At 37.5% G+C, this 25,835-nt stretch overlaps 1 protein-coding gene across 13 annotated transcripts in view; it reads right to left on the bottom strand.

The window, feature by feature from the left end:
• EPS8 (EGFR pathway substrate 8, signaling adaptor) overlaps positions 1 to 25,835 on the bottom strand; it is a 171,371-nt gene that overhangs the window by 110,989 nt on the left and 34,547 nt on the right. For 10 of the 13 annotated variants that reach the window (XM_070619197.1, XM_070619190.1, XM_070619202.1 and 7 more), the window contains exon 2: positions 3,969 to 4,039. The exons of 2 other annotated variants lie outside the window; for them this stretch is intronic. The gene's annotated coding sequence lies outside the window, so the exon portion shown is untranslated. Of the gene's footprint in view, positions 1 to 3,945; positions 4,040 to 25,835 lie in introns of all 13 variants that reach the window. One more of the 13 variants, XM_070619203.1, reaches the window with a different exon arrangement.

A 25,835-nucleotide genomic window follows, 5' to 3' on the forward strand; every position in this document is an offset into this window, starting at 1 on the left:
AACATTTCTTTCAAGGCAAGTGTACTGGCGACAAATTGTCAGTTGTCTTGGTGTTGTTTTGTCTGAGGAAGTCTCTTTTTTCTCCTTCAATTTTGAATGATAATTTTGCTGGATACAGAATTCTAGGTTGGTGATTTTGGATTTCCAACACTTCAAATATTTCACTCTACACTCCCTTATTGTTTACATGGTTTCTGAAGAGAAGACCAATGTAAGTCCTCTACAGGTAAGAGCTGTGCTGTTAATCACTATAAGAAGAATAAAAGCACAGCTTTTCCCTTTAGCAGTGGATTCCACACCAATGATTAATTTAACCAATATATATTCCAAGCACCGAGCTACATGCTTGAAGATAATCTGGAAATAAAGATTCAACAGACGCACTAGAACTAAACTGTGGGTGTCTGCAGAGAGCGCAGACACTAAGGGGCTTTAAGATAATTCTAATTGGTCAATGAAACTGTGAACCTTTTGAGGGTAGGGACCTTATCTTTACTCTGGCCTTCTCTACATTTGCTTCCTATGTTATTAAGGAGAATCACAAACGACAGTTGGGCACACAGACATTTATATCAGGATTAGTTGGTCTCTGACTGCTGCTTATTAACGCTTTACTTCTTGTGGGTTTCACAACATATTCCCCACAATAACCATGTTCTCAAGTTACAGGACAGCCCCTCTTTTCCTTCACCCCTCCTCAGAAAATAACTGCACCTCCCATCTAACTAAAAAAAGAGAGAAATGTATGACCTCCCTTATCTATATGTAAATAAGAAAATCTTCAATAACACAAAAGATCTGTTACTTGTTGCATACTGCCTTAAAAGTGGATTCACATGGGGGCTGGCCCATGGCCGAGTGGTTCAAGTTCTGAGTGCCCAGCTTCCATGGCCCAAGTTCGCAGGTTCAGATCTCAGGCATGGACCTACTCCACTCATCAGCCATGCTGTGAAGGCATCCCACATACAAAACAGAGGAAGACTGGTACAGATGCTAGCTCAGGGCAAATCTTCCTCACAAAAAAAAAACAAAGATTCACAGATGACAGGCTTCCATATGACATTTAAAATTTTCCATTTACTAATTTCAGAAATGCATCTCAGGCAAAAATTTCAGTCAACAATACATCTCATAGTATCTTAAAGGCATGTCTTTATATGACATGGAAATAAATCCTTTTTGGACAGAATAATCAAAATGTTCTGGGCAACAGTTATCCAAGGTTTTCACTGATTTAATCAAACCCCCTAAACAGAAGCCTTGTCATCTTGGAAATGTTTATTATCCTTTCAAAGTACTTTGAAGAGTTAAATTCAGAATATAAAACTTTAAAATAAGCTTTCCACTATTTTAAATGTTTCATTCATTCAGGGCTTTTTTTCAGTTCATGTGAACTTCACGCTAAAGATTCAAAGAGCTACAGTATTTTCTGAATAGAAACATATTTTTTCTAGTATTCTCGCATAAAAAGATCTTATTCAGTTTTCACATAAGAGTCAGTAATTTCAATCATCCCCAAACTGACAGCAAGAAGCCATTTGCTGTGCTGTTATCGCCTCCCCACAGCTGCACGCTCAGACTCTGAAATGAAAGAGAAAATGCAGTGTGTCTGTGTGCGGGCAAAAGGAAGCTGGACGATTAATCACTATATGTCTGTTCTTTAAAATCTGATTTCAGGTGAGAATTTTTTCATCTTAGCCATAGAACAGAAACACACACAGAAAAGACGGATTTTTTTAAATACTTTTTGTCACTGTTTTTGCAAAGTCTAAAGTTAAACTGTATATTTCATAAAACTCGAATGCTATTTCCTGAAACAGTTCATGAGGGACCAATTAACCCATTTCCATGAGTCTGTAGTAATCTCAGTTGGGTATGTTGACCCTTATCTAGGCCTGGACTTTCTCATCTTAACAAAGATGAATGGTGCATCCAAGAAATCACAACTACACACAATTTCTCAAGGTGATCTACTGAAGCAACAAGGGACCTTCATCAGCGCTGCATTCTGTTCTGAGCTCACCTGTACGAAACTCCCTTTGGGCTTTACCACTTAATCATGACAGTAATGACAACACGAGGAGGAGAAATCAGCATTGACGATAATTACCCAAGCTCACATTTGTGCTCCATCCTGTCCTAGCCACTTCCGATATGCTATCTCATTTAATCCTAACAATTCTATGATATAGGTAACACCACACCCATTTTTACAACTACGAAGTCTGAGGCTCAGAAAGGATGCATGCCCAAAATTTTTACAGGTTTTAGATGGTGAAGACTATGAATCCAGGCCTTTCTGATACATCCTAAACTCACTATCTAAAAAAAAAAAAAACAGAATTAGTAAAAGCCTCCTGAAACTGTATTTCTTTGGCCTGGTCAATTACTTTTTGGGGAAACCAAAGAAATGACTTCTAAGTGAAACTAAATAAGCCTCCTGTTTACTAAGTAAGAAACAACATTTCTTAAAGATACAAAAGAACATGATTTGCAATTGTATAAAGAGAACACCAAAGTAGTTGCTAGATGACTCAGCCAAGCAGTAACTTAGAGGGTAAAGTGGCAGTAGGAAGATTAAAACAATTGAGCCAACACTGGAGATTAAAGGACAGCTCGCTCATCACTGTGAAGGGCCCTGAACACAGCCCCCTCAGTCACTGAGCAAGGGACTGAAGAAGTAAATTGTGTGAGGAAAATATAACATTTTTTTCTAGACTAAAACACAGAGATGTCAGCAGTTGCAACATTAGACAAAAGATGACCAAATTATCTAGTTATACAGTAAGGACCACCACACCAGAATAAGATAATATCTAAACACCAGGGTACGCAAAGATAGTCATTTTATTACCATCTGACCAGTATTTCTCTCCGAGGATATAGGTAGATACTTTCCAAACATAGTTACTAGAAAGAAATACAGTAATCACATTTGCTAAACAGTATCCTGGCATATCCTGGCACCTTTAAAAACCCTAGGTATACAATTTGGGATACCAAGAATAAGAGACAAGGAAAAACCTCAGCCCAAACAGAGAGAAGACAGTTAAATGCTGGGTGAGTTGAAGAATAATGAGAGAAATAAAGGAAGTTAAAAAGAAAACCAAAAAACTCAACGGAGTTAGAAGAAACACCATTCAGTTTTACTAAGCATCATACCACACACATCAAAGCACACAGACAAATGGGTAAAACTCTAGAGAAGGAAAAAATCAGAACTAGATTTTTTTCCCACAGCAAGAATGTAAAGTACTGAATTGTAAAAATACTGAAAATAATGTAACCAGATTTCTAATGGAAAATACACTTTTAGTAATCCGTAGATTAATAACCTTCAAAAATTCCCTAATAAGTAAAGAAATTTGTAGTTCTAAAAATTTCAATGCCTTCAAGACCATCTGATGGGTTTGGTTTTGTTTTCTTTCCTCAACCACTTCTTCTTATTCTTTTTTGCTTGCCAGTTTTTTCCAAAACAATATATAAGCTGGCCCTGTCTTACTACTGTTCCAGGGTATTAGGCTGCAATAACATTAAAAAATGTCATACTTAAAAAGATTCTCTGCCTGTAACTGTTAATTCCCATTTAATTCAGTGACAGTTCACAATCTTAATACCTCTACTGTATGTTTTTCTTAATGAAACACTTTCATATCCATGATCTCAATTTATTCTCACAACATGTAACCTGGAAGGTAAGCAGAGCCAAGAGCCATATCACTCCTATCTAAAAAGTAGACAAATTGACACAATGAAGTCAAGTAACCAGCGCCACCACACCGAGGGCACCTGCAGCAGAGCCGGGCGTTGGGCGAGCTCCAGACTCAGCCTGGGCCCCTCGCCATCATTCCATGCTGACTGCATTTCATGTATAATTGTGACATTTCTCTGAGCACAGGCAAATGACAACATTTCCTAAGAAACAGCAGTCTGGTTTGAATATACTAATTTTCTACAAATGAACTCACCTTGAAAATGAAAATATGCTCCAATTCTTATGTTTCCACTTCAGTCCAATGAAAGCTCTATTAGAGATGCCCTGCACATAAAAATAAATGAATAAAGGTAAATATCATTCATTGTGAAGCTCAGCAGGCAAGAAATAGCTGCTTCTGCTCAATGAATACATTTTTCTCTGTTTTATTTATACTTTTTCTTCTCTTTTTATTTAGAATCAAAATTATATGGATGTAAAAGATAAAGAGGAAAGAGATCAGGCAGGGTCAAACACTGCGAGAGGCACGTTCACATGCCATCCGATTGAATCCTGGCAGTAACTCTGCTAAGTATTGGACAAACTAAGATTCTAAGACTTAAAGTAGGATTTGAGTCCATGTCTAACTGCGAATGCCTCAAAAGTACTTTATTTTGCATCTTTTTAATATTTTCTAGCATTTTACAAACTGTAAGTAAAATAGGCATATTCAATTATTTCCTTTATGTAGTTGAACTTGTATATTCAGTTCAAGGCCTATAAATAAATATAGTAGCTGGGGTTTTTTAAATATAGACCCATATTCAAATCACATGTTACTAAATGACCTATATGTAACATACAGTCTTGTAAAATGCATTTTGAATATGCACCTATTCATTAGATCTTTGAAGCATCCATATGTGTGAAAAATTTTTGAAAGCTAAGATAAAGAAAAATGCCAATTATAAGATAAGGACAAGGAGTTTATGTTTTAAATCAAAAACTATTATTAATTCCATATCATCCTAAAGAACTGTAATAATTAACAGTGTTGATTTCTTTGTCACAGGAGTCTAATAGCAAAGAAAATGGACTTTGGAGTACTGCAGATCTGAATCTGAATTCCAATTCTTGTAAGTTGACAGTATGGAAAAACAGAAGATCAGCATTTCATTCTTCTATTCAGATCCTAATATAATAAAATCTCACTTGCCTAGAGGCCACACGTCTGTGACAATCTCAACAATGTCATCAAGTAAATTAAAAAGTTATACAGCTAAAAAACAAATGAAATTATGCCATTTTTGACAACATAGATGGACTTTGAGGGTATTATGCTAAGCAAAATAAGTCAGATGGAGAAAGACAATTACCATATGACTTCACTCATATGTAAAAGATAAACCAACCAACACACACAGAGATACAGAGAACAGATACAGATACCAGAGGGGAAGGGGAATGGGGGGAGGGCGAAAGAGGTAACGGGGCACATAGATATGGTGACAGATGGAAGCTAGACTTTTGGTGGTGAACACAATGTAGTCTACACAGAAGTCAAAATATAATGACGTACACCTGAAATTTACACAATGTTACAAACCAATGTAGCCTCAATAAAATAAATTTGTTTAGAAGTTAGATGACTAGTTAAACAGATGTCACACAGTTTATGTTCTAAACTTCTTCATTTTACTCTGAGAAGATGCCCTCAAGCTCGGCTTGGATCTTTTTAAATCTTATTTTAGAAAAAGTTCTAATGAAGTAGGTAATCAAATTAATCCACAGCAGGTCAGAAGCATTGCTTAGAAGCATTAAATTTGAATTTGGAGAGCTAGGATTGATGGAGGTAGCAGAAAGAAACAATAGCAGAAATAAATTGGTAGGTTATAATAACGAGAAAAATAAGACATAAGTGCAACAAAAAATTTCATAAGGTGTCCCGAAAATATTTGATACTGAACCATAAAACCATGCATATATCAATAGCCTCCAAGGATACACTTTGTTACAACCCAAATAAATACTATGCATAGTAATGAGTAATTCTGTTTAAGAATGCTGGAAAGTACTTGATGCCTGTAAGAAAAATTACGATCCTAATAGTTCAAAAATAAATAAATAAAATCATAATATTTAAAGGATTCTACTTTAACACATGTAGTTAAATAGTGAGGAAATTCACTAGGCAAATCTGACAAATGAGATGTTAGTATAGTTAATGGAACAAATATTAGGGGCTCAGATCTCATAAGTAATACCAAGTACTACATTAAGACACAATATTATAAAGGAAGTCTCTCCCCTCAAAAGCTTACAGTTCAATAGCAAACACATATATAAATAACCTTTCAAACTACTTAGTTGTATAACAGAGGGATATAAGGCAGAGACATAAAATATTCAGTTGTCTCTCTTTTTATGATTTTACCAACTGTTGATGTGCAATGCCTAGAACACTTCAATTTAGCAGAGGTTACAAATGTGACTTTAAAAAGGCCAGACCATATGAAGTGGATGAGAAAATATTTATACCAAAAGTAAGATTCTGTAATATGGATAAAAATAAGCATTAAGTTCCCTCCCTCCTTTCTTTCTGCTGTAAGAGCAAAGAAAAACACTGACAACAGCCAGAGTTAACATTTCCTGAGAGTTTACTGTGTTCCAGGCTCTGCTCTCAGTGGCTAACGGATGAACTCATTCAGTCCTCAACAGGAGCCCCAGGACGGAGGGCCTACTATTGTCCTGATTTAACAGACGGGAAAATTGAGGCACACAGACATTGAGTAACTTGCCCAAAGTTACACTGGCAAGTAAAGAACCAAAATTTGCATACAGAACTCTGGCTTCAGAGCCCATGCTCTTAACCATTGTATACCTAAGGATTCACTAAATGCCTAACGACATAATGTCTTGTAGAAGATATACTTCTCAAAGTAGCACACGGTGATGTTTTTAAAAAACTACTGCCATTAGAACTGTTCCATATTCCTTCAATACCAATTATTTTCCCTCTTTTTTAGTTTATCAACACATGTTTAGGATTTAGTTTGTAACTAATTCTACATTTTCCAGGTGCTTTTCATAAATGTATCAAAATTTCCCCAACAATTCCGACCATTCAAAACTCAGAAACTACAATTGCAACAAAAAGAATAAAATACCTAGGAATAAACTTAACCAAAGGGGTGAAAAGTCTGTACACCGAAAACTATAAAACATTGTTGAAAGAAACCGAAGAAGACGCAAAGAAATGGAAAGATATTCCATGCTCTTGGATTGGAAGAATTAACATTGTTAAAATGTCTATACTTCCTAAAACAATCTATAGATTCAATGCAATCCCTATCAAAGTTCCAACAACATTGTTCACAGAAATAGAACAAACAATCCTAAAATTTATATGGAACAACAAAAGACCCCGAGTAGCCAAAGGATTCCTGAGAAAAAAGAACAAAGCTGGAGGCATCATATTCCCAGATTTCAAAATATACTACAAAGCCATAGTTACCAAAACAGCATGGTACTGGCACAAAAACAGACACACAGATCAATGGAACAGAATTGAGAGCCCAGAAATAAACCAACACATTTATGGACAGCTAATATTCGACAAGGGAGCCAAGATCATACGATGGAGAAAGGAAAGTCTCTTCAATAAATGGCGTTGGGAAAAGTGGACAGCCACATGCAAAAGAATGAAAGTAGACTATTACCTTACACCATGCAAAAAATCAACTCAAAATGGATTAAAGATTTGAATGTAAGACCTGAAACCATGAAACTTCTAGAAGAAAACCTAGGCAGTACGCTCTTTGACATCAGTCTTAGCAGCATATTTTCAAGTACCATATCTCACTGGGCAAGCGAAACAAAAGAAAAAGTGAACAAATGGGACTACATAAAACTAAAAAGCTTCTGCACAGCAAAGGAAACCATCAACAAAACGAAAAGACAACCTAACAATTGGGAGAAGATATTTGCAAATCATATATCAGATAAGGGGTTAAGATCCAAAATATACAAAGAACTCATACAGCTCAACAACAAAAAAACAACAATTCAATTAAAAAATGGGCAAAGGATCTGAATAGAGATTTCTCCAAAGAAGATATATGGATGGCCAACAGGCATATGAAAAGATGCTCAACATCATTAGCTATGAGGGAAATGCAAATCAAAACTACAATGAAGGATCACCTCACTCCGCTCAGAATGGCTATAATTAACAAGACAGGAAACAACAAATGTTGGAGAGGAGGTGGAGAGAAGGGAGCCCTGGTACACTGCTGGTGGGAGTGCAAACTGGTGCAGCCACTAAGGAAAGCAGTATGGAGTTTCCCCATAAAATTAAGAATACATCTACCATATGTTCCAGCTATCCCACTGCTGGGTATTTATCCAAAGAACTTGAAAATGCAAAGGCATAAAGATACTTGCACCCCTATGTTCATTGCAGCATTCTACACAATAGCCAAGACTTGGAAGGAACCTAGGTGCCCATCAAGGAACGAATAGATAAAGATGTGGTATTTATACACGATGGACTACTACTCAGCCATAAGAAATGATGAAATCCAGCCATTTGTGACAACATGGATGGACCTTGAGGGCATTATGCTGAGTGAAATAAGTCAGAGGGAGAAAGTCAAATACCGTATAATCTCACTCATAAGTAGAAGATAAGAACAATGACAAACGAACACATAGCACTGGAGATTAGATTGGTGGTTACCATAGGGGAAGGGAGGAGGGCAAAAGGAGTGATTAGGCTCACATGTGAGGGGATGGACTATAATTAGTTTTTGGGTGGTGAATATGATGTAATCTACACAGAATTCAAAATATATTATGATATACATCCAAAGGCTATATAATGTTATAATCCAAAGTTACTGCAATTAAATAAATAAATAAACTCAGAAACTGAGACAGAATCAAGCATTTTTCCAAACTTTTTTATACATACTGTACAATTAGCCAAACAAATAGTAGATGAGGGGAAGTTTTTCTTTATAGAAGTATTCCAGATAATAAATCGAAATAAAATGACAAACTATCATACTTTCCAACTCCTAATGAATTAAAGTATCTAGGCATAATAGCTGACAGTATCAAACAAAGCAAAACAACCACATATTATATGTCTCCTGAAGGAAGAAGAAATACCACTTATATAGTAAGAAGAAAGATGGAAAGAATGAAGGGAGGAAAAGAAAGAGGAGGAAGAACAGAAGGAAAGAAGGACAGGGAAGGATAAAGAAGGAAGAGGAATCTGAATTTGATTAAGCCTCTAGATCCTTCTACCAGTTTATAAAAAATACACAGCATAGATGGACACAATAAACTATACCACAGAGACATAATCAGCAATATCAAGCTGTAGGAAATTCTACAGGGCAAACGATTCAATTTCTTCAACAAATAAATTGCAAGGAGGAAAAAAAAAATGGAGGGGAATATCTATATATTAAAAGAGACATTAAAGTACATACTAACCAATCCTAAAGGGCATTATCTGGACCCCGATTCAAAAAAAAGGTAAAAAGAAGACTTTTATGAAACCACTGGCAAATTGAACATTAACTGAATATTTAACAATATTTAAAAAATTATTAACTTTCACTTTTAGGTATGATAAAGAATGGTTATATCTTTTTTAAAAAGTGTTTTTATCTTTTAGAATATACTGAATATACTGAAATATTTACAAATGAAATGGTATTTCTGAGATACGCTTCGCTTCATAAGGGAGGGAAGACAATGGGGAGATGGATGAAACAAGACTAGCCAAGATTTAATAACCACTGAAGCACGATGGTGGCTACATAAGCGTTCATTATACTATTCTGTCTACTTTTTATATTTGAAATTTTCCACAATACAAATTTTTTTTAAATCTGAGAAATACAGTACATCTAAAAAGGTCCCTCAAGTATTATAATAGAAATACTTTTAAGAACAATTTAAAATTTAACTGCATGTTCCTATAAGAAAAAAATGTTTTGACTAGATAATAATACTAACTAACGTCTCAACTAGTAGGTATTTGTCTCAATTGCTTACCTAAAATGTTATGTTTTGTTTGTAAGTAATGGCCAATCTCTTTATTATTAAGTACTGCTAGTACACCAAAAACAGAAATTTCTTTGAAACTGGAAAAGTAAAGACTGTTTAAAAACATAAGCAAATCACCAGACCTCAGATTTTTTTACTTCCAAAGTTTTCCATTCACTTCAACTGGCACTAGGGAGACTCATGATAAGCTAGAGTGCTAGCACAGATTTTGGCTCAAATTCTTCAAGCCTGGTTAATGTATTTATAACTTAAATTACAAATGTATTATGAATCCTGTTAAGTTAGAAACAGTTATATTCAACACAAAAAGGTGAAAAGAACAAAGACTCTGAAATTTAATTTTGGTTCTATCACTTAGTTTTACATGATCTCAAACAAGTTCAAGTTCCCTCATCTTTAAAATGAGGAAGATAATTTCTTCCATATGATGTTTTGATATGTGGATTTGAATGATTATATATGCAATATATTTTAATATTTTACATCCTACAGAAGTATATATACTTCCTAGCATTGTTTCTGTTAGTGTTTAATACATAGTAGATAATATTCTAATTGCCAATGTCTAATCATTCATTATTCTGCTAGCCAATATATCATTATGCTAGCTAATATTAGACTCACTTCTCCCCAAATACCAATAATATTTTCTATGGGTGTAAATGATCATTCAGAAAACACATCCACTCTGATGGGCTAAGAAACCCTTCTATGCATTGAAGATAGGCATGTCTTTAAGCAAACAGCAGGACAATGAGAATTTGCCTATCAGTTCTATTTACTTGAGTTGTGAAGACTTTGGATAAATAAAATTGTTAGAAAAGTTTAAAGATTGGATTCTTTCAGTTAAATTGCCAAAGTTAAGTTACATTCCAAATCTGTTTGGCGTTTGAAGGATCAACAGACACTAAAAAATATGAAAAGAACTCATTAGACTTACTGATAATGCTTCTACTACAAGAAAATTCTCACCTTTGGATAAAGTATCAACAAAGAATGGCTTCTTCCAACTCACCTGATGCCCCAGGGCCTTCTGCATGTACCTTAATGCACAACATGTTATATGGTCATTTGTTTACATATTTGTCCCAGAGTTGGCACATGAGCTCCAAAAAGACAGAGGCAGACTCATTTTCTTTTTGTATCACCAGCACCTGCACAGTGCCTGGCAGCAGCAGGTGCTTAACAAGTGTTTGCTGAACTCACACATGAGTCTCCGTACTAGCCAACACTCAGTGACAGCACCCTACGTGCCAGGTACTACACTAAACACAGCAAATGCCTTAGTTCATGTGATCCTTACAATAAGCTGGGAGTGAGCTTTAGTATTACTCCCATTTTACAGGTAAAGATGCTGAGGCTTAGAGGTTAAGTCCCAAGGTCAAAGAGCAGAGGCAGGATCTGAGCCAGGTCTGTCTGACTGCAGTCTAAATTCTCAATCATTGAGTCCCTTGAAGAGAAGGCTACTAGTAAACAAAGCTTTTCAAAAAAGACTCTGAAAGTCCCTTGAGGTCACTGTAGATGTTTTTTAATGAGCTTTTTAAAAGCGACATTAGTTTCCTTTTGGGACTCCTTCATTTTTTCCTCTTACATTCTCTGACACACAGGGACCCATCAATACAGAAAATATTACCCAGCAGAAGTTACTCTGATATGACAACAGATAGATCTAAGGATGGAAACCATGCTCAAAGAAAAGTCTCAGCACTCCAGAAATTTTGTGAACAAAAGACTAGAAGAAAAAATCAAACTGAAAGATGCAGAATCTTATTGCATAAAGGACTAGATCCCTATTAAAGACTAAAATTTGTAAAGAGCTTAAAAGCTACAAAGCACTTAGAAATACACACTAATTCAATAAACAGGAAGTTCCTAAGGCACAAAGCTGCCACCAGAAAGTAGGTGTCATGTAGATTTGACACTAAAACTTGCATTAGAGCCAGTGGAAATAATTATAGGCTAATGAATAAGACAGTCTGACCCACGTTTAAATCTCAGCTTTGCCAATTATGGCATGGCTTTAGGAAAAGTACCTATCAACCGCTCTGAGCCTCAGTTTCTAGGTAAGTAAAATAGAACTAATACCTCCCTTGTAGCAAAACTATGAGAAAAGCAGTTAATGCATCATGTTGTCCAAAACCATTAAGTTGAGCACATTTATGTGGACTGGTAACAATAGGAAAAGGGTAACATTCTTTAAAAAAAAAATAAATGATCCTTGGGCAAAAAGCGTAAGAGGGCACACATGTACAAGAACGTACGGGAATTAGCCCTTGGGTGGTGAACATGATGTAGTCTACACAGAACCTGAAACATAATGATGTACACCTGAAACTTATATGTTATAAACCAGTGTTACCTCAATAATTAAAAAAATACATGGTGCTTTTAGAGATCCTGTATGTTCAAAAGCAGCAACAGCAAAGAAACTGAACAACAATGGTGAGTTGTCCTCAGGCTTAGTTTCCAGCTGGAAATGGACTGTCTACATAGGTGGCCTCGCCCAGAAAGATATATCTGCAAAAATTGTTCTTCACCAAGGCGGGCTTCATGGGCATACAACCAGAACAGTTACACAGGGTGTCGCGCTCAGAAGGGCCAGGGTCTTGTTCTGTGGTAATTGTTGTGAAATTCCTAAAAACTGTACCTTTGAATTCGTGTCTCATGTGTTAAGTCCAATGGAACGATGAAGCTTGGCTTAGGGCCTTGGTTCATGTGCAGTCCCACTCCCCCCACCTCCCCACCAGGCCAGTACCTGGGATGCAGTAACTGGGTTGCAGGGAGGTGGGAGGGGAGACACTGGCCATCCCCATTCTGAGCTGGTAGTGCCACAGTCCATTAGGTAGGTGACTCAGTAGGGTCCTCTTTCCCACCCCCCATTCAGGTACAAAGCAAATCCAGGCACGACCCCTTGGAGGTGGACCATGTGTAGTTTGGGGTTGCAGCTCATGGGAAAGGGAGATTCCTCACCCAAGCTGGACGCCCCTCCCTTTTCATTTTGCCCTGGGTCCTGCAAATTATATAGCTTGCGCTGTCCTTCACTTTGTGATGGCAATAAAAATGCTATCAACAGGAGAGCGGGGTTTGGTTAGCGCATATTTTTTAAAGCGTAAAAGCCACTGGGAAACGATTAGCCAATCCTAGCTTAGATTAACCAAACTGTTCTCTTTACAACACCTCATTGGGATCAGTAACATTGAGTCTTAGCGACTAAGGAAAAAGCAGTTTTCACCTAAAGTGGAGCTGAGCAAGATTGTAAAGAAAAAGAGCTGGCATCTTCCTGCTTCACCCTATGAGAAAACTCACGATAACTTCTTCCTCTGTCTCCTTCCTTAGTCAATCAGTCCTTCAAAAATTTATTGAATACAGACACTGTTCAAGGTCCAAAGGCACACAAGGATGAACCATGAACAGGAGAGCCAGCAAAAGAGATCAGTAACAACAACAATAGCTAATATCTGAGGGCTTGCTATGTGCCAGGCGCTTTTTCAAGTGCTTGACATATTGAACAATTTAATTCTCACAACAAGCCCATGAAGTAAGTACTAATACTGTCCTGTCTTAGAGATGAGAACATTGAAACATGGAGAATTCTAATAACTTGCAAGTTCAAATAGCTACTAAGCAGTAAAGCTTGGATTCAAACCCAGGCAGATAATTACAACACAGGGTGATAAACGCCGTAATACAGGTTACGGGAACTTCTAGGACCAAGAATTTAAGTAAACTGTTTAGTTATGGATAAAGTTAATATATACATTTAAGGGGCTGGCCCCATGGCCGAGTGGTTAAGTTCGTGCACTCCGCTGCAGGTGGCCCAGTGTTTCGTTGGTTCGAATCCTGGGCGCAGACATGGCACTGCTCATCGAGCCATGCTGAGGTGGCATCCCACATGCCACAACTAGAAGGACCCACAACTAAGAATATACAACTATGTACCGGGGGGCTTTGGGGAGAAAAAGGAAAAAAAATTAAAAAAAAAAAAAAGTTTAAAAGTCTTAGAAATCCTTAGAAATACACAAAGAGAAGCTAAACAAGGACAATGGCCCCATCTTTAAAATTCTCATGGACCATATAATAGCTCAGGTTCACCACCTCTTAGCCAGCCCTCTGTTCCAGCAGTTAAGCTTTGGTATTCTCACCGCTGTGGCCTGGGTCTGATTCCTGGTCAGGGACCCACACCATCTATCTGTCAGTTGTTATACCATGGTGGCTGCGTGTTGCTGTGATGCTGAAAGCTACCCCACCAATACTTCAAATGCCGGCAGGGTCACCCATGGTGGACAGGTTTCAGCAGAGCTTCCAGACTAAGAGAGACTAGAAAGAAGGACCTGGCACCCATTTCCAAAAAAATCTGGCCATAAAAATCCTATGAATGTCAGCAGAGCATGGTCTGGTATAGCACCAGAAGGTGAGAGGATGACGCAAAAAAGACTGGGCAGGGTTCTGCTCTGCTCTCCACAGGGTCACCAGGAGTCAGAATCAACTCAACAGCACTAACACTACCACCATTTCTTAGAAATGTCAACAGCTGTTATATCTGGTTTTACCCATACATAAAGTTTAAAAACAACAAATGATGAGTGATTAGCGCCAATGTATTACCCAAATGAAACTAGTTAACATTATTAAACTGAATTATAATCATAACCAAAAATGTGATCACATCATGAAATACCACAAAGCCACTCTGGCAATGGCTGAAGAGTTACATCATCTTCCGTAAGACACAAGGTTTTACATGGGGTTGTACACGCAACTAATACTTTTATTGGAGGAAAAGAAGCAGCATACAATTACACAATAAGCCCAGTAAAGGTCTTTTTGAGGTGAGCGTGCCCACACCAGTTAATCAGTCAGATGTTTCATTCAGTGACATATCTAATAAATAACTTATTTTTTCTTAAAGCAACAGTCTTAGGGAGACTTTCTAGAATTAACTTGCCCTCAGTTGTACCGTGTGAAGGGATTAGTCCTACTCTATCCTACTTGTCAATCCTCGTATCTGCAAAGTATAATTTAACATGTATAATACAGCCCCATATTCTTATCTGCCTAATAAAACATTTCTCCTTGATGTCCTAATTTATTCAAAACCGAACCTGATCGTCCCCATACAACAAGTTTACTCTCCAAATTGACTCATTTATTTTAACAGCACTTCCTATATCCTCATTACCCAGCTTGAAACTCTAGTCATTACTGACTCCTCCATCTCTTTCATTGTGTATCACCTCACGCCTGGATGATCAAAATAAGCTTAACCGGTCTTCCTATTTCAAATAACTTCCCCTTCTGACCCTTTTCCTAAGACTGTGAAAATTTACTCTTAAAAAGACCTGTTTCTACTTTGCTGTCCTCTGTCCCAGAACCAACAATGGCAACATATGACATGACACAATAGAAGCAACATTAGCTTCATAACCAGGAAGCCTGGGTTCCAGACCTTGGCTAACTAAGCTGAATAACAATTTGGTTTCCTTCTCTTGTAAAACAAGAGTTCTGGGCTAGAGGAGCTCTGGATCCCTTCCTTTCGGAACAACAAATCTCTTATCCTGGAATTCACGGTCCACCATAATTTGGCTAAACAAACACCTACAACCATCCCCCAAGGCACACCTCCTACCCCCAGCTCCTCTCTGCATGCTCATGAATTTCGTCAGTCATTCCAGTGCTGTAATCACTAATTCCTTCTTCTAAAATGACTTCACCCTTCTCCTCTTACCTAAAACGTTCTCAAACAGAAGGGTCACAAGGGATTATTTTCTTCTTTGTCCTTTTCTGACATTTGCAAATTCTCTCCAGTCACTAGGTATTATATATGCAGTAAATTTTCAGAAAAAAAATTAACTTCCTAAACCAGAACTACAAGATAAAATTAGCTCAACACCTGAAGCCTAATCTAATAACCCTCAGTAATATATCCTCTTTTTCTTCCTAGAGATTTTATTTGCTGTACACATTTGGTCCTCTTAACTTCAAAACTTAACCTATGTAAACTGTGGCTCCAATGTAAACACTCAAGAATAGTTAATGAACCGAATTTATTTTGGTTCTCTAAGTGCCCAGTCTAACTTATCAATACTCGAGTGAAGCTATTGTATATAGGTATGTGGTTATGTGAAAGTACTTAATATCAGTACCTTAACAAACTCATTCCGTTTCCTAGAACATCAACCTATTTTTAAACATCAAGCCATATTATTTTATGAGCAGCAAGTTAGTTCCAATAACATCAATTTGGTAACCTTATAAGCAAAATTATTTTTATGAACTGATCTGAGAACCCCTAATTACCATCTACAACACTGCATTGCTAAGAAAGTGGCAATTGATGAAATAATAACTTGGGGAGCCCCAAACATTATTTTCCCTTCCCACAGTGGTCATTCAGCTTGCAGAAAGGAGATAGCAATGGCCCAGAGATATCATCCAGTTCACCGGAATCTATACTCACCTGATTTTGACTTAAAACAGAACAAATACTCATTTAAGAAAAAAATTAATGCCTCATACATACTAAAAAGAGGAAAGAATTTGCTATCAAACTGCCTGTGCTAAATCCCACCGCTTAATAACTCACAGGACAGGCAAGTCTCATAACCTCTCATCCCCAGATTCGTCATCAGCAAAATGGGGATAACCATAAAACCAGCCTTGTCCACTATATAAGACCTCCAAGGCTCAAATGATATAATACTGTTAAGTGTTCTAAAAACTACAAAATGATTCACAAATACAAATTAAGATATTATGTAAGAAATATTCATAAGTAAATGCTCACCAATTATAAGTATTTGTTTACTACCAAATACATTTCACCTCATAGGAAAACTAAAGTGACTAGTATTAGAAAGAGAAAAGTCATCCTTAATAATACCAATTTTCTAAGTCTGGGTTTTTATGCATCTTGATTTTTAAAGTAGGACACACAAAACTCTACACAAACAATTTCAGGCAGTTAAATGTCTGAACACATTTTCTTAAAGATCTCCAGGGAGAGAAATTCCACAGCTCTCTTGGTATTTTTCATTCTGGAACTGAACAATTCAAATAAGGCATCAACAAGTAAGTTCTCACTACTTTCACTTGATATAAAGAAAATAAAATATACCAGGTTGGTTTAAAATGGAATAACTTGATATAAAATTCTCTTCTGCAGCAAGTTTTATGGTAGGCAAAGACAAAATAGCCAAGGTATAAGGGACCTAAGCTTTTTCTCTTTCATTCAAATTCCCTCCTTGTGGAGATGGAAACACCCATTGTCTAGGCAAAAGAGAAAAAACGCAGATCAGGTTTCCCAGATTTTATAACGGAATAGTAACCTTGACACCTGCCAACCTAGAATATAAAACATATGATCTTCTCTTCAATCCATATCACAGAACATGAGCACTTCACGCACTTGTCAAATGTTAACGTTAAACTCCTGACAAAAGCAAATACAGTTTTAAGACAAGTGATCCCTACAGAGAATTTAGGGTCCATTTAACTAAATTCCTCAAGAGCCATCCCTGTGTTCTTCTGGAAGAGCTGAATGTAATGCACCTGAACTATATTACTTTCACTGTTACCAGCATGTATTACTTGTCTATTTAAGGTTATGCCTTGAGCTCTCATTGAAGGCCCGCATAAAACATAAGTACTCAAAAGAATGTTTTTATTCTGGTTTCCAACACTGTCTAATGTGTTATTTGATATATCTTTTAATACAATATCTTCCTATAGCACTTGCTGTCTGTGACATTTCACTGACTTCACATATTATCATTTCTTGAAATTTTTATTTGCTTATCTATCACCTCCCCTGGACAGTAAGTTCAGGGGCAGAAACTACATCTTACTCAACATTATTTCTCAAATACAGAGTACAGTGCCCGGCACACAGTGGAGCTCAATGGACATTTGTGGACTGAATAAATCACATACTACAAATTCATTTTTCTTGGACATATGTTCACTACTAAATACAAAAGAATCTCCTTAAAAGAAGGAAACACATCTTCCATTTATTTATGTTCTCCACTCTTCCTGGAACTTGCCTTGCTCATAGCAAGGAATTAATAAATATTTAATGATGATGATGATGATGACAATGGTAACAACAATTATGATAGCAGTAAAGGTAGGAAGACAACTTATTCTCATCAAAACAACATATAGCATCTTGTTCATCATTAAAATCAAAAACAAAAATATTAAGTGATTATTATGTTATTTGTATAGATGGTTATTTTCCTCTTTATTTTCTAAGTTTTCCAACATTGGTTAGGAGATTTTAGTTGTGCTCCCATACTCCAGTAAGCCTAAAAAGAATCAGTTCCTCCTGTCAAGAAAACCTAGACTGACTATAGTAATTCCTGATAGAAAAGTGAATCTAGTGTAGGATATTCACATTTCAGAAACCTCAAGCCTCCTGTCTTTTGCCCCCTACATCCATGCTTTCAGAGAATAACTCTCCTGTTTTCCCCTGCTGAGGACGACTGCCTCGAGAATTGGATTCTATCTGTCTGAACCCGCAGGGTGCTTGGATTAAGATAAGGAGAAAGCAGGGAGCCAAGAGTGACAATGATCTCCCACCCTGTAGAGGACACACCTGCCACTCCGGTGCTCAGTGTGTGTTTTCCACGGGCCTGCCCTAATTCCAACTCCAGTTTTAGTTCATAGCTGGCAGAAGCAACTGTCCTTGATTAGCAAGCATGGCTTTACACTCTATCCTACGGCAGACACATACGCACCAAAAAAAAAAAAATCCTCCTGTTTACGCATGAAACTATGTTCACCACAATCAGGGGTGATTTGATCCCACAAGCAGTCCAAGAACTCGATGAAGATAACACCTCAAGAAGAAATGTCGTTAAGCGTATCTATCAAGATAAGCTCTCCTTCTCAATTTGATCCTTCGGTTTGTACCCTGGATAGGTTTCACTTTGCTGGAGTAGGAGTATTTGAAAAATATACATCTTTACGGCCTATAATTGTCCACGTCAGAGTCCAGAGACAAAGGTAGATGAAGAGGAGAATCTGACACCTAGAAACACTCACTCTACCCCAATTCAAGGAACCTCAAGCAGTAACTAATTGCTAAACACCAAAGGATGCCAAAATAGACCAGCAAGAATGAAAACACTGGATGCCTTTCATCACTTTGTTGAGTTCTTGAAACCACAGCTATTATTCATATGATAATGCATAGAAATGTACTTCTGGTATTGATGTGTATAAACATGTTGACTATCCAAACAAGCAAGTTTTTAAAAGCATGTTTTAGAAACATATCTACCTATTTAGATACTGGACTTTAAGTAACTCAAGGAGGAACATCTTAGGTAAAAATATCCCTTCTTTTCCTTTGTATCAAAGGATTGTCTTTTCTAAAACCTTCAGCTCAAATAAGAGTACACTTAGAGGACAAAACTCTTATCTTCTTAGACAGTACAAGTAAACAATAAGATCCAGAACTCTGCTTCTTTCCTTGTCATAAGAACCAAACCCTTAGCTCAGCATTCAAGATTCTGCATTATCAATTTCAGCATTCTAGCCACAACTCCACTAATCCCAACACTTATTTCATTGAGCAAAACAACGTGGAGTTATAGCAATAAACAAGACTACAATGATCCAGACCTTAAAATTTCACACTAAAATGCCCTCCCAGCAAACCAGTCAATTCAGTGTATGTCCCAAACACTCACTCAACAAATATTTACTGGATAAGTTAAATGCTGGGCACAGTTTCACACACTAGAGATACAGCAATAAACAAAGGCTTACTCGCCTTTATAAAGTTCACAGCCTTGTGAATGAAGAAATGTACCTGTCTCTTTACACCTTTATGCTATGTTCATGTCAATCTCCCCTCTCTCCTTTGTAGCTCCCATACCTTCCCTTCTCCTTAGTACCAGTCCCACCAAATTCCATTTATACTATAGTTCAGATAACATGTTAGATATCAACCAGATTGCGGGTGAAGAAACTGGGACTCGGGCAAGATTTAAAGCTGGAGTGTCAGGGGGATGGAAGCAGGGAGGGAAGGGCCAGCTAAATTTAGGAAATCAAAGAGAATTAAGGGATTCTGAGCAGGTTTTTAGGGCCAAGACAAAGAGTCAATACAGGAAATCAGTAACCACACCTTCAGTGCAGTTGAGGATTTTATCACAGAAGCAAGACAGAAACTCACTTAACAGACTGAGGCACAAAGTTAATACAGAACAGCAGCAATGGTCCTTGATATCAAATAAGAAGCTAATGAATCAGGGCTCTTAAAAATTCTCCAAAGGACAGAGCTGGCCCCTCTGGACTGGACTGAGACTTTAGGCAGAATCAAGTACTCCTATCAAATACTGTATGATCTCACTCATATGTGAAATTTTACAAAGTCAAACTCATAGAACCAGTAAGTAGAATGGTGGTTGCCAAAGGCTAGGGGATGGGGAAAATGGGGACATGTTGGCCAAAGGATACAAACTTTCAGTTACAAGACAAATAAATTCTGGGGATCCAATCTATAGCATGGTGACTAGAGTTAATGATACTCTATTGTATACTTAAAATTTGCTAAGAGAGTAGATCTTAAGTGTTCTCACAAACCAAAAAAAAAAAAAAACGTAACTATATGAGGTGATGGATGTGTTAATTAACTTGATTGTGGTAATCATTTCACAATGTATATATGTTATCAAACCATCACAGCGTACACTTTCAATATATACAATTTTTATTTGTCAATTATACCTCAATCAAACTTGGGGGAAAAGAGAAATTTAGGGATCCAGAGTCAGGAATATTATTATATTGAGGCCTCAGATTTGCCAAGAAGAAAAAAGTCTCTAACTACAAATTCCAAATTATCAATTGGCATGATTTCCCCTCTCTTTCCTGGTAAGTCAGTAAGGAAGTAGAGGAGACGGGTCTGAAAAGTTATACCCCAACAGTGAAGACGTTAATAATGGCGATGTTCATTGAGATAAAAGTCATAGTAGAAAAATTAATTGTGATAACAGTAATAATCATTATCATGTCTCTTTACATTTATTGATCAACTAACACCTTAAAAAACACTTTTGAATCTACTATCTCATTTCATTTCACAGAATCCTATGAGGAAGGCAAGGCAATCATTACTTTTCTAAGGACATCAACAGTATTAGTTGCGTCATTTCAGTTACATTATGGTGGAAGAGGCATCTGTAGGATAACCATCACTTATTTATAGCACTGTGTCTTACAGAAATGTGACTCCAGCTGTAACAGGATCCTTAAGAAAGCAGGATATTTCCTTGAGCTGCAAATCCAGTGGTGAATGGGAGATCATAGTGTGGGCTAGCAGGAAAAAGTGTACTTCCCCCCAACCTACCAAAGTAATTCAGCTTTGTTTAGAAATATGTATGTGTCTCAGAAACATCATCAATAAAGTTCTCGATGAGGGCCCACCTGGTTCCTTAATGGTTCAGTTTGCACCTCTGCTTTGGCAGCCTGGGATTTGCTGGTTTAGATCCTGGGCACGGACCTATTGCACCACTCATCAAGCCATGCTGAGGCAGTGTCCGACATGGAAGAACCAGAAAGTCTTACAACTAGGATATACAACTATGTAGTGCGGCTTTGGGGAGAAGGAAAAAAAAAGAGGAAGATTGGCAACAGATGTTAGCTCGGGGTCAATCTTCCTCACCAAAAAAGCCTGCAAAAACAAAAAAAGCTAGGGGCTGGCCCAGTGGCACAGCAGTTAAGTTCACATGTTCCGCTTCGGCGGCCCCAGGTTTGCCAGTTCAGATCCCAGGTGAGGACAAGGCACCGCTTGGCAAGCCATGCTGTGGCAGGCATCCCACATATAAAGTAGAGGAAGATGGGCATGGATGTTAGCTCAGGGCCAGTCTTCCTCAGCAAAAAGAGGAGGATTAGCAGCAGATGTTAGCTCAGGGCTAATCTTCCTCCAAAAAAAAAGCCAGAGATAATGGGAAAAAAAATAAAGTTCTTGACATTTTCTATTATTTTCAAAGAGATTAAAGAAAAAGAAAGCAGGGCCGGGCCAGTGGCACAGTGGTTAAGTTCACATGTTCTGCTTCAGCAGCCAGGGGTTCGCAGGTTCAGATCCCAGGTGCAGACCTAGCACCACTCGTCAAATGACACTGTGGGCATCCCACATAAAATAGAGGAAGACTGGCACAGATGTTAGCTCAAGGACAATCTTCCTGAAGCAAAAAGAGGAAGATTAGCAACAGATGTTAGCTCAGGGCCAATCTACCTCACACACACCAAAAAAAGCAAAAATTAAATAAAATACAATTGTAAGAATGCTACTAGTAATGCACCATAATCATAGAAAGCAAAGCTAGTGTTAAAATGGAGGATCTACACAGATGAAGCTCTGTGAAATGACCAGGTCTGCTTCCTTTCCAGAATTCCTTCTTGATTTCTTCATACACCTCCAACTACATTTCAGACTTGAAAACAAATCACAACAGCTATTATTACCATTATTCAGATAAGGCATACTTAATATTACAATATAATCCAGGCACAAAAGCATGAGCACCATCAGATGCAGGGGATACATTTCCACTTGATGGAGACCTTGGATGCTCCTATCTGTCGTGTAGATATCAGAAAGTGGCTAACAGATAAAAGGTACTAAAACGAATTATGCAAACCTCAGTAAAAGTCTTTCTAGTCATCAAAATAACTATATCCAGTACATGAACTACACTAGTTCAACCTAATTCAGATCTTCCCACTTTCTCTCATGCTCACCCCAGAAGCTCTCTTAATACTCAAATAGTCTGGTGTTAAATGGATTCACTCTTAAATTCTGGCAAGCAATTTGAAGTTTTCATACTACCAATAAAACCATACCGGTAGTACTATAGTTAAAAATTTAAACAAAATTATGTAAATGTCAAGTGACAGTGAGGGTTTTCACTGGGTAAGTCCTGCAAGAGAAGGGACAGCTGGGCATTTTATCCTAGACCCGAGGGGGTTGGGGAAAGGCCAGAGCCAATGGTTCACCCACTAGGCTGCCATCTGGCTTGGGACCAAGCAGAACAACAGAGCTTGGCAAAGGAGCCACTGTGTTGTGCCTCCAAGCGGGCATTAGCTTTATCCCAGTGGACAGTGTTTGGATACACAGTTTCATGCCATTCTTCTACTGAATGAATTCTCCCCCTGTGCCAGGAGGATGAGGGGAAGATTCTGTCACAGTAGGTGTTGGTCAACCTCAATTAAGATACTTGTCCCATTTGGAAAAAAGAGTTTAAATGACTCCTGTTCTATAAAGTCCCAGAGTCCAGAACCCAAACGAAAATTGCAGGCAGCTGAAGGAAAGGATGGAGTTGGCAGGGGTCATGAGCTTGGCAGGAAAGGAAAAAGCAGGAATGGAAATCCTGAATCTCTTCACACCACACCATTATAAATCTGAAACACAGGGGGAAAAACACTCAAAAAGGATGAGTCACACAATAACATATTCCCATTTTATTTAGTATCTGACCTGAGGATACAGTAGTTGGCATGGCTTGGTAGTAAATGAGGAATAAGTGAATATGTATTCATATTTAGATCCCGGGCAAACACAGCAACAGTCCTGTATGCTAGCAGAGATAGAGCCATCCAAATAACTCTCAAACCCTTTTTCCATAACTGGAAATTAGGACTCCTTTCCCTGAACACCCAACGCCACGTATTCCAAGCAAACTGTCTACAAGAATTAGCTAAAAATGTGAAACATGTAAATGAAATCCCCCCCCCCAAAAACTCTCTATGAGCAACAATCTTAGCTTTACTTTTCCCCCAAGTGTTAGAGATAGAGATGTAGGCTGGCTGAGTAACGTGTAATGTGATGTTGTGATGTGACCAGGCCAGAGCAACCATTCTGCCACTCAGTCACTTTCTATTCCACCTCTCTATGGTAGGAAGGGAGGGATGGCTGCTCCCTCTGAAGCCTAAGCCCGTGGGACTGCAGTTCCTCTCCTTCACTACTCTCTCTGCCAAAATACCACACTGGCCTGATGTGCACAGACCCAGAAACATGTCCAGAGGTGGTCTGCTTGATCCTAATGGTGAAAGATGTCAGGAGAACAGCTGTATATAGACGGCATCACCCACAAAGAGGCACACTTTCAGAGCCTTTTCAAAGTCCATCAGCCAATGCCTTCCGTCTCAAGATTTTGGAAAACCAGCTCTTCCTCCTTGACACTTAACACTTCACCTTGAAACCACCTGAAGCAGTGCTGTCTCATTCTACGTGCTTCCCGTTCAGTAAATCCTTAAACTGGTCTCTTTCGTAAACACACAAATTCACACCTCCACTTCAAAATTTAACAAGCCTCCTCACCCCTCTCCTCCTTTCCTGTCTGCCAGCATTCAAGTTGACCCTAATGCTACCACCCTGGCCCTCGTTGACTTTACTCTGCAGATTTGCTCCATTTCTTAAATAGTCCCATATTCTTCACATTTCTCTCACACTCCAGAGATAAACACACAGGCCTCCCTATCACCACATGCCTCTTAGAATTTGATACTTTCCAGAACTCATTTATATTTTGATTGCACTTTCCCCAGCTAGACAGCATTATTCATATATTTTCATATGATTCTGAAGCAGCAAGAGCTGTATTCTTTTCTAAATTGTCTGTTCTTTTCTAAATCTCTAAGTTGGTGATTGATCTGTTCACTTTCTCGTGGAATTTTTCCAGTAACCAAAGTTACATGGAAGAAAATGTTGCTAAATATTCAGTCCAAGAGCAAGTAACAGGTGACACTGTATAGCCCACAAAGGAATTAAATATGACCTTGATGACATTAGCAACATAGTCTAACCAATAGGGTTGCACCGGAAAGAGACAAAAACGACACATTCTAGGTAGACCCATAATTATACACTAAGACTATGAAAGCAATCAATAGAAGAAATCAATCCTATTGCAGGACTTACAAGGAGTGTTTTTACACTGAGGAAATCCCAACATCACAGAGTTCCAATGAGATTTTGCTGAAAAAGTTTTAAAATGTTAACTTTGTTTCCATAACATAACATATGTTTCCATAACATTTACAGGGATGAAGTCATTCTTTGGGGAAAGTTTCATATCATTTCAATAACCATATGTATAACTACTGGATTATACAATATATAATTTGGCACATTCAGTACTTTTTTTCATATTACCAATCTATTAGAAACCCAATCATGATTCCAGGCTTTTAAAGTGTAGAACTTACTCCTTATTTGTCTTAAATTATATGTCCTACCAAGAACTTTAAAGAGAATTTGGGACAAAAAAAAAACTAGTTAAATTTCCCATTATCAAACCAAAACAAAGTCCTTCCATATTCTTATATCCCAGAACAAAATAAACAAACAAGAAAACTATGGGTTCTTATTGGCAGAACAAACTTTTAAATCTCTATAGAGTTAATTTGTATACATTCTATTCATAAGCAAGTAAGAGGGATTATAAACCATGGCTCACCTGTATAGAACTCACTTATTAGTAAACAACTATTTGGGGCACTATGTTAGATGCTTCTTAATCCATTGTATCCCATATTATGTTTTAAATATCCTACAACAGTATCCTTATGCTCTTCAATTCATAAACATTCATTTAGCTCAGTATTAATTATTTACTAACAAAAAGCTATTTACTAAATTATTTAACAATAAGAAATTTGGGCCATGCTAGATTTTTACTTTAAAATACACACATTTATATAATCTGAAAAAGATACATTCAAATCCCTAAAATACAGGACTCACAGAACTTCTACCATAAAACTGCACTTAAAGTTTTCCATTTTAATTCTGTCTAATAAAATTGTAATTCAGAAAGCACCACTGGCCGTCTTAGACTAGCATACAAAGTTACCATAATGACATCATTTTAGTCTTTTGGAAAATAAAACCTCTCAGTTGAATCATCTTGGAATACACATTCAGTATCACCCAATCAGCCCCTTGAATTCCAATCATGTTAGTTTTCGTCCAAAAGCTCCAAGGCAGTAAAATCACATCTCAAGTACTTCTATGTCCCTAGTTTCAAGGCGGTATCTCTAATGGAAAGCT

Source organism: Equus przewalskii, chromosome 5 (assembly GCF_037783145.1).
Source record: "Equus przewalskii isolate Varuska chromosome 5, EquPr2, whole genome shotgun sequence".
In the NCBI taxonomy this organism is placed as follows: Eukaryota; Metazoa; Chordata; class Mammalia; order Perissodactyla; family Equidae; genus Equus; species Equus przewalskii.